This window comes from Plectrocnemia conspersa, unplaced genomic scaffold (assembly GCF_051122295.1).
Source record: "Plectrocnemia conspersa isolate PC_06_02 unplaced genomic scaffold, ASM5112229v1 ptg000007l, whole genome shotgun sequence".
Classification (NCBI taxonomy): Eukaryota; Metazoa; Arthropoda; class Insecta; order Trichoptera; family Polycentropodidae; genus Plectrocnemia; species Plectrocnemia conspersa.
This window is the reverse complement of record NW_028277171.1, coordinates 4,410,616-4,420,382: the sequence shown is the minus strand read 5'-3', so window position 1 is coordinate 4,420,382 and position 9,767 is coordinate 4,410,616. Positions and strand designations below refer to the sequence as shown.

The following is a 9,767-nucleotide window of genomic DNA, read 5'->3' as shown; positions in this document are numbered from 1 at the left end:
ATCTCGCATCTCACGCGAGATAATACAAAACTCCTTCAACAACAACAACACATGCATATACACACACATACGTGATGGTATTAATCCAACGTGTTTCTTATATCCGGGCTCAGCCGTTTTCCGCTCTGCAAAGTTGATTACAACTTCGTCCTCCGTGATTAACAAGTTTCCCAACAATTTCGAATTAAAATGCCAACATCACGAGGGCCGTAAATTCAAAGTGTTGGGGGCCCGAAGGAGGTCGCAGACCCAAGACTTATATGGATGTATGTAGATCTCGCGATGTTTCCCACAAAGCCGAAACAATATTAGCCCGATTCACCCTATCAATCATCCATTAACATTGCCCCAACTATGACGTACACATACGTATATGGCGTTTCTCAAATGTTCCATAGTAATATATTATTTTGTTTGCACAACAAATACGCTAACAATATCAGTCATAGTAATATTATACATTTATTATTATTTCAATCTTCTTAGTGGGCATCGTCAATGTTCCACTGTTAATCTGCAAACTATCGTTTAATCGGTTGATTTACAAGAGTATCTAAACTTAATAATCATGTACTTATGTCCTTAGATTTTTAGGAGCTATGGGTAATTGACCTCGCGGCCAATGAGACTCGATGTGGATCTAGTAAAACTTTTTATTGCAATATTTACATGAGTGCGACGGACGGTGATGATGCCAGTGGATGCTCCTCATGGTTCTTGTGGCTGTCTGCAGTGAGTGTCAGGAGATAGTTCTTCTTGCGGCGATGGTCGTTCGGGAGTTACAGGTCGTCTCATCGCGTTTGTCGGTGGGGGCGCGTTTGCTAGTCTCTTTGGGTGGCTGCTGGTGACTCTGACTTTGTGTCTCCTGACTGGGTGACTGTCTCACTCTCTGACTATCTCTTTTCATCGGAGTCCGGGCTTATATATGTACTTCATGACTTGCTAGCCAATCGCATATGTGCAGCGATCTTGCAACCAATCGCTGCAGTCGCTTTGTAGAACGGCGAAATACGTCTACGCTTTTAGAAAGCGACGTTCGCTCGTTTAAGGTAATATTGCATTTTTCGAAAATGTCACGGATGTGGTGATTTATGATATTTTTGATCATATCGCCACAAAGGGACTCTCTTAACGACGAAAAATATTTACAGTGAACTTGTATTCCGTGTGGTTCCCTATTATGTTTGTCTTCATTGGTAATACATGATCGTTTTTGGTCTCATAATAATTTCTTGGTAAACCTGTCGTTTTTTATACGTTTGAACAACAAAATCTTACGTTTGAACAACAAAACCTTAAAGCACTACATTTAAAATTATCAAATATATGTATATCTATACTGATACTACCTACTTAAAAAACTTAATATATTAATAAATTCAAGTGCTAATAAAAATATATTATACAAATTACTATGTTAATAATAAGTTGATTGCTCTTGTTTATTATTTACTATTTTTATTTTGATGACAAATATAACCATTGTGACTTTTTCACAATTCGTACTGCACACAAAAAGTAGATGTTAGGTTCATACTATGATCATTTTATACCTGATTTTCTCGGTTTAAGATATATTCATTCAGAAATCTCTGATCGTATAAATAAATATTTTATTAGTTCCGTTCTCATTTAAGTGTACAGAAAAATTGCTTTACATGTATTTTACATACTGTGATGTACACTCGGTGTACATCTCATTTTAACAAGTAAATATTTTTATAAATATACTGAATAAAATGTTCATATTTAAGGTATTTTTGGGTGACGTATTTGCATATTAAATAATATAATACATAATATAAATAAATATCAAGAATTGACCAAAATATTTTTTTTGTTAACAAACTTTTGTATAAATTCACTAATACAGTGTTGTCAGTCAGACTATTTGATTCAGTAGTAGTAGAAGTTCTTAACTCGATTTTTCAATATTATTTTTGTAAATAAAAGTTTTGTTGGTTAAATTTATGCATTTAAACAAAGTAATTGAGATTTCTTATGTATTATAACGTTTTCAGCACTTATATTATATATTTTTTTACGACTTGTTGAATTGTGTTGATTTGGACTATATATAATTTTTATAAATATTTTCTTTTTCTAATATATTGAATTTTTAATTTCTAATTTTTACATGTACATGTAAAGATATGAGCTATTCAAAAAACTGCGATTCTTCAATATATTTATTAAATCGTGGTTGCTGGTCACTTTTTTTTACAAGATTTTAAATGAATAATCAAGAAAAAACATTGTGCTTATTATTTCTCGAAAAACATTATTAATCGATCATTAAAAATTCTTATGTAAAATATTATTTTAGTTCTGATTAAAATATTTATTGCAAGTTTGATTAACGGTCATTTTTTATCACATGATATTTATCTTGAATCTTGAAAAAAATGACAACATCTTATTGTATGAATTTAATTTTTATAAAAAATATCTTCTTCAAGAATTCACGAGAAATTTTTCAATTTCTCAAGAAAAAATTGTATTTTAAATTTCTATCAAAAAAAAATAAATGCATAATTTATTGTTTATTAAAACATGTTAATAACTAAAAATATTCAAAATTATTTTCTACTATATCTCAAAAAAAATCGGTATTTTTAATAAAACATCGATATAATAATTAAGATAATACTATTGAAAAAATGGTAGGAATGCTAAGCTATTTTTAGTATGTATATTAGGGCTTTCAATAGCATTATATTTAGAGTTGACGTATATTCTTCAATCGTTATTATTCTTAAATATTTATATTATTATTTTTTAAGATTATTCGAATTATCTTTTTTCTATGGCAGATCTTGTTGTGTAGTGTAACTATAGCATTTTTTGTCGTTTATTCTAATATTTCGCGAGAATTGCCACAGTTTGGAAAACGCCACGTTATAACAACGGTCTGCGAATAGTGAAACGTAGATTAACGTGTCGCCATGGCCTTATCAATCATGGGTTTGGGACATACTGTGATGCCGTATATTTTTTGACATATCACATTGGACGTTATCGCGCGAGTGGATCGTTTTAATTGATTTGTATAAAAAATGCATCCTCTGTACGTGTGACATATGATCTTTCCTATTATTAATGGATGCGTGCTTTTTGATTGGAAAAATATATAAAAAATGCTTCAACAAAGCTCATATAATATTGACGATGTTCATTTCACATGGTGTAAAAATTTTTTAGGTGATTTTTATTTTAAATTTATTCATAATTTTTATCATGACGTTGGTTTTTCAACTTAAATTTAAATCAATATAATATATAGCTGAATCTATCGTTAAATATATTTATAGAAACCAGGCCGCCTTTATAGAGCTTATTTGGATTAATTTTTGCTGGATACCCTCTGTAACAATCAGATTATAGGCACTGTTATATAAATACTAATGAAAGCTTTCATATGTGTATTATCTGGCAAAATTCAATTAGGCGTACGCTATTTTACGTTTGACCATTTCAATTAAATTATCTAGTTTCGTAACTCCATTTTATTCTAAGCGCATAGTCAGCGCGAAGCACAATAATTATTACAAATATGCTGTGTTTGGTTTTGGTAATTGTGTTTGGCCAGTGGTCGTTTTGTGTACGTACGATGATATATTAGAAATATCAGCTCTGCGGTTTGTGTTCGTTTTGTTGTTCAGCGGCGAAATGGCCGACCAGTGAATTAAACGTGGTCTGATAACTTTGGTATAACTTTAATATAACAATAAAATAAAAATTATGAGCATAAACAGATGCGCTTTATGCGATTGAATATCGTGTTATTATTTTGGTGTACAAGGTATAATTACGTGTACATAAATAATATTTGAAACGTTAAGTTTTACGATGCATTGTTAAGTCGGCGCGAGCTCCGTTATAAATTAATTCATATCTGTATTTTAAAAGTTTAATTTTTAACTGCCATTTTAACGAGGCAATTGCTTATAAAATAAATCATTAAAAAATAAATTATATGGTTTATGTGTAAGTTTTATGATTATTATGTTGAGGTTGCAATCATAACAAAAAAATAATTATATGAATGATATTTATTGAAAAATATTAATAATTCAAGTATAATAATATGTTTTAATTCATATTCAGGAATGTTTGATTATATATAGTTTGATTGGGAATAATTTAATTTTAAAGTACACATATTTACGGCAGCCGGTCAAAAGAGCGTGCGTCAAATGAGCGCCGTCATATAAGCGCTGCATTATAAGCGCTGCGTCATAAGAGCGTTGACCAAAGTAGCGCTGTAACAAAATAGCGTGCGTCAAATGCGCAGAGAGTCATATGAGCGCTTTAAAAAAGAGCGCACGTCATAAGAGCGCAAAAATAATGAATATTTTAGGAATTAGGTATATAAAATATGAGTAAATTGTGAGAAATTTACAAAGAATTAAAATTCGCGAGATATAGGCGGTAAAATTAGTATTTTATGTGCCAGAGCGTAATGACGATTAAAATGATTAGTCAACGACAACATTATTATTTATTAATTATTACGTACATTCGAAATTATGGCTTCCCATCCCCATACGTACGATATACATATATTTTGTACTAAAATGAAACGCTGATTTTAAATTTATAATTAGATTTGTTCGGTAGTGTTTCATTAAATTGACAAATATATATCTACTCTACCTGCAATGAATGCATAAAGTTTAAGGCAGGTATAGACCTTTTTTTTTGCTATTTGACGCCATACCTTTTTTTGCTATTTGACGATAAACAGTTGGTTGGTTTTTGGGTATATATTTTATACGACTACACTCTATCTTGAATAACGACTGAGTACGAATATTATATAATATATTTCAGTTAATTAAACGATTATTGTTTTATATATTAAACTGTAAGAACATTAATCTATCATTAATCATACACATATGACATATATTTGTATATCGAAAATTTAGGTTAATTTAGTATTTTAATGAATTATTGTGTTTAGTATAAATACATACTATAGAGACAATTCAATTCGTCAAAATGGGCAATGGTCTTTTGGGCGATACAATAAAAATGCATTACAAATAAATGTGATGCAAATCATGATCTTATAATTAATTAAATAATTATCATAATTTAATACATATTAAAATATATATAATAACCAATAAATAGCGCTGATAAATGTTTATCGTGGATTTGGCCCTTATCGCGAAATTTTTATATGTTTTGAGCCTTGGAAATTAGTGTGAGAATAAACTTTGGGAGTGTACAAAAATCGCATATTTTATAGTTATCAATTTTTTTTTTTTTTTTTTTTTTTTTTTTTTTTAATACAATTTAAAGTTAAAGATGAAAAATAAAAACGTATACATTAGAAAGTATAATAAACATATTTAAAAACTGATCAAAATAATAAGTATAACAAATTATACCAATGTATATACACATATACATACATACATACATATACATAAAATATACATACATAAACATATACACACATTTTTCTATGAATTTAAAAACACAAGTTCTATGAATTTTTTTAAAAAATATTAATATTTTTAAATTAGATAGGATAAGCTTAGATAAATATAATAACCCAGAACTAGGGCTGATAAGTGTTTGTTTTTTACTTATACAATTTACAATTTACTTATATTTTATATACCTAGTTCCTAAAATATTCATTACTTGATATTATCCAAGTATTTTTGCGCTCTTATGACGTGCTCTCTTTTGTCAAACGCTCATATGGCTGTCTGCGCATTTGACGCACGCTATTTTGTTACAGCGCTACTTTGGTAAACGCTCTTATGACGCAGCGCTTATAAGGCAGCGCTCTTTTGACGCACGCCCATTTGTCCGCGCTCATTAGTGACGTTGCCCATATTTACAGTCGATTGAACAAATATTGTGAATAGTGTTGTGCTCAAATCATTCTTTAATCTGCAGATGATGTTCTACCCATCAAAATAAAAGTTGATGGATATTTATAAATATTTAAACATTTATTTGGTGCTAGTTAAACAATTAAAAGCATTCTGTAAATATGTAGATGTAGAAGATAAAAAAGTTCTTTAACCTTTCCTTTACGGTGCTAAAAATTCCGCGCGTTTCGGCGATATGTATTTTGTACATCTTAGGCGATATGTATTTTGTACAAACGAAATAGTGCTTTAAAAATCGCAAAAGAATGAATAATCATAAATATTATTTCTATTGATTATAATTAAATTTAAAATATAGTAATTTTTGTAATATTAGCGCTAAATAGTCTAAAAACGAGACAGCATCGCAAAAAGTCGGCTAGCCACCACAGCGGATGACTCACGCATGTATACGCATGCAGGCAAAAACACGCGCCGGAAATCGATCAGTGGTTATAAATCTCTTAATAATATTTTTTTGAATAAAAAGACAGAATGCACGCGAACACCACAAGTATGTAAATACATTTATTAAATAATAAACAAAAATACATATAAATAAATTGAAATATAAAATAAAATATGAAACTAAAAATTAAAAAGGTGTAAAGACAATATATGTATAAAAACAATGTAATTGACATATGTACATAAATAAAATACAAAATTATACTAAATTTAAATGAAATGTCTAGTTTGCGTTCGTTCTTTCACAATTAGGACATGAAATTATTTTTTTTCTGTGTGTTGTACACACAGATTTCTTGCAAATATTGCAAACTAGCGTGCTCTTTTTTTTTGATGGATAAGGGCAAAATCTACAATTTCTCACTGATGCTCGAGATGCTGTAGATATTGATGCTGGTGAATCCGGTAAATTGCTTGTTACTATTTCACTAGTTTCGGGTGAATTTTTTTGGTAGTATGACATTGCGATGTCAATCGCATCTTGTTGGGGCTTGTGAAATTTTATTGTGCTAGTTTTTCTTTTTGTAATATTATGTTCGGTCAAATCCAAACTGAGTTCTCTAATGAAGCATTTTCGGCGACTTCTATTGTTTTTCTGCCACTCAGGATACTTTAGAGTCCACAGTAGATATGCATTTAAAGCTGCAATATCTAATATCTCCATGAAGATCCGAAAAGGCCATCTTCTGGTCGACCTTACGCACGAATACTCAGCCGTCATCTTGTCACCCGTGTCTACGGCACCTTTAGTTTTATTATAGTGCAATATAATCTCTGGCTTTTTTTCATGATGTTCACTTATTTCACCATCATGAAATTGGGTGCTTAAAAGTAACACCGCTTTGTTGATCTTCGGCACGTATGAGCCGAGGGTTGTGGTGGGCGTAAAGCCAAAAATGCTACTGTGTAGTTCCCGATGGCGAGATGGCAAAAAAACTTTAGGGATTTCTCTTTTGTTTTTTCTAAGTGTACCGGTCAGTGTCAATTTTTTTTCTAATAAATTATCCGATAATAGCACCGACGTAAAAAAATTATCTGTTGTTATCCCTCTATTAGTGCCGTATTGTGGTCGAACTAAGTCCATAACCACTCGATTTCCCTGATTTATTTCCCTACGATTGTTAATCATTCCTGCATAAATTTGTAGATTAGTAATATATGATGTAGAAGAATCAGCCGCCACCCAAATTTTAATTCCATATCTCCCAGGTTTTGATTTAATATATACACGAAATGGACAATTTCCCCTAAATGCGGCCAAACGTTCGTCTACGGTTAAATTTGTAGTTGGTGAGTAATTTTTTTGACACGCAACTACAAATTTGTCAAAAATTGACTTTATCGGTTCTAATTTGTCCATAGAGATGTTAAATCTCTCTTGCCTCGTTTCTCTATCGTCGAACCGAATATGGCTATATATGGTGATAAACCTATCTCGAGACATTGCTGCCGTGAAAAATGGTTGAGTAAAAAGACCGTCAGTACTCCATAGTTCATGTAAACTCTGTTTTCGTGATCTATTTCTACCCGATGCAAGCATTATTCCAACAAAAGAGTATAATTCCTCTTCAGAAATCGGCTCCTTTTTATTTTCAGGTAAACGATTTATTTGAATGTTTGTTTCATGACATATTTCTTTTATCATATCCGGAGTTACAAACAGTCCAAACATTTCTTTCATTGTTTTCATATTGGCACTACTATTTATAAGGCCAGAATTCTCTGTGACGATATTATGCACCCGACGTCTTGAGGGTGGTGGTGGTAGTGAATTCCATTCATATCCATTTTGCGATCTAAATACAAGACTTTCGTCTTCATTCTCAGTATCTTCTTCGTCTTCATTATCACTGGTTTCTCCATCACCATTCTCATGAACATTGTCAAGATCTTCAACGATGTCTTCAGTGTCTGATATATTCTCATTAATTTCAAACTCGACATCGCTATCATAGTTCTCCTCATTCGTAAATTTACTTCCTTCCATTTTATTTTTTTCTGTATTGGGAAGAATTTGAATATATAAATAAAATTGAATACAAATAATACACAATAATATATATAAAAAAACATACCAATTACGTGTTACGAGAAATAATAATATTCACTAATCGCTTAAGAGCCCCTGCAGATCGGTCACTACGCACACAATCAACTCCGCCTGAGTAAACAATACAACTGAACTGATTTCATAACGGCATACACTCACGCGCACACAGATGGGTCCGATGACAAATATTTCTGTGTATTGGTGAATCTACACCCGATTTTTCGACAAATCATTTTTTTCCGTCACTCCAGATAAATAATTACATATTATTATAATTGGATGTACTTCATAATAATATAACGGAGGAATACATAAATTCTGAACCGCATATCTATTATTTTTCATATAGATATTCACATTTTTAGTGTCGAATACCAGTAAATACATATCACAGTAAGGGAAAGGTTAATAGGACAACACCCGGTTTCTTTCGCTATTCCTTGCTATTGACAGAATACTTGAAATCTTTGAATGAGTGAGATCATATATTATTACACAATAACACTGATAATAAAACAGTTGTTTGAAAATAATATGCGAAGTACAAATGTGAGTGCAACTGATATATATATTAAAATAAAAATATTGAGGTATGGCGTGATACTAAATCTTTACCTCAAGAAGCAAAAAATTGTTTTATATTAGTACTGGAAATTAAAGAAAATATTAATATTACAAATATTTTATGACCAATGTATTTTTTATATTGAGCTATGAAAAAATAGTTTTGGTAGTACAAAATATTTTAATTGGATATACAACAATAAATTGACTTGGTCTGAAATTGAAACTTCGGGTGAAAAAATTAGTGAAACTTTGTGATTGTAAAATATTTTTGATCGACTAAATATGACACTTGGAAAGATACAAGTTGCGAATAAAAATGAATAGAACTAGTGTTTATTCTCGAGAAAAATAGCAAATCAAGAATTCTCATCCTTATATGCATACTTCTTGGAAGGCTTTTAGTAGGAGTCTAAGAATGACTAATAATTGCTTAAGTAATAAAATAAGACACTCAGATTAAAAACGATTTTTAAGGTGTTCATGTCAGATGTTTAAAAATATGCATAGTTTCTCGGAAGATCGAAAGTATTTGAATGACCAACAATATTTTTGGGATTTTATATTTTTCTAACCAGCTGGTGGTTTATTTTTTTTTTGGTCATCCAAAAATCCGCTCTGATAAGAATAAATTACGCGGAATACAAAACGATTTCGAGCTATTTTTCTTTATCGATAATCTAAAAAGTTTTTTATATTGTAAAGTAACAACAGCTATTATTGACAATCTTACGATTATCATTGACAACTTAACAAAAATCAAAACAATTGGAAAATATAGATTTTAAGCT

The 9,767-nt window shown here is 30.5% G+C and overlaps 1 long non-coding RNA gene across 1 annotated transcript; it reads right to left on the bottom strand.

The window, feature by feature from the left end:
- Positions 1 to 6,875: 6,875 nt before the first annotated feature.
- LOC148233699 (uncharacterized) lies at positions 6,876 to 8,821 on the bottom strand. The gene is made up of 2 exons (XR_015810272.1): positions 8,438 to 8,821; positions 6,876 to 8,360 (listed from the first exon to the last, which is right to left on the bottom strand). It is a non-coding gene; the product is annotated as an uncharacterized LOC148233699 (long non-coding RNA).
- Between the last annotated feature and the right edge of the window lie 946 nt (positions 8,822 to 9,767).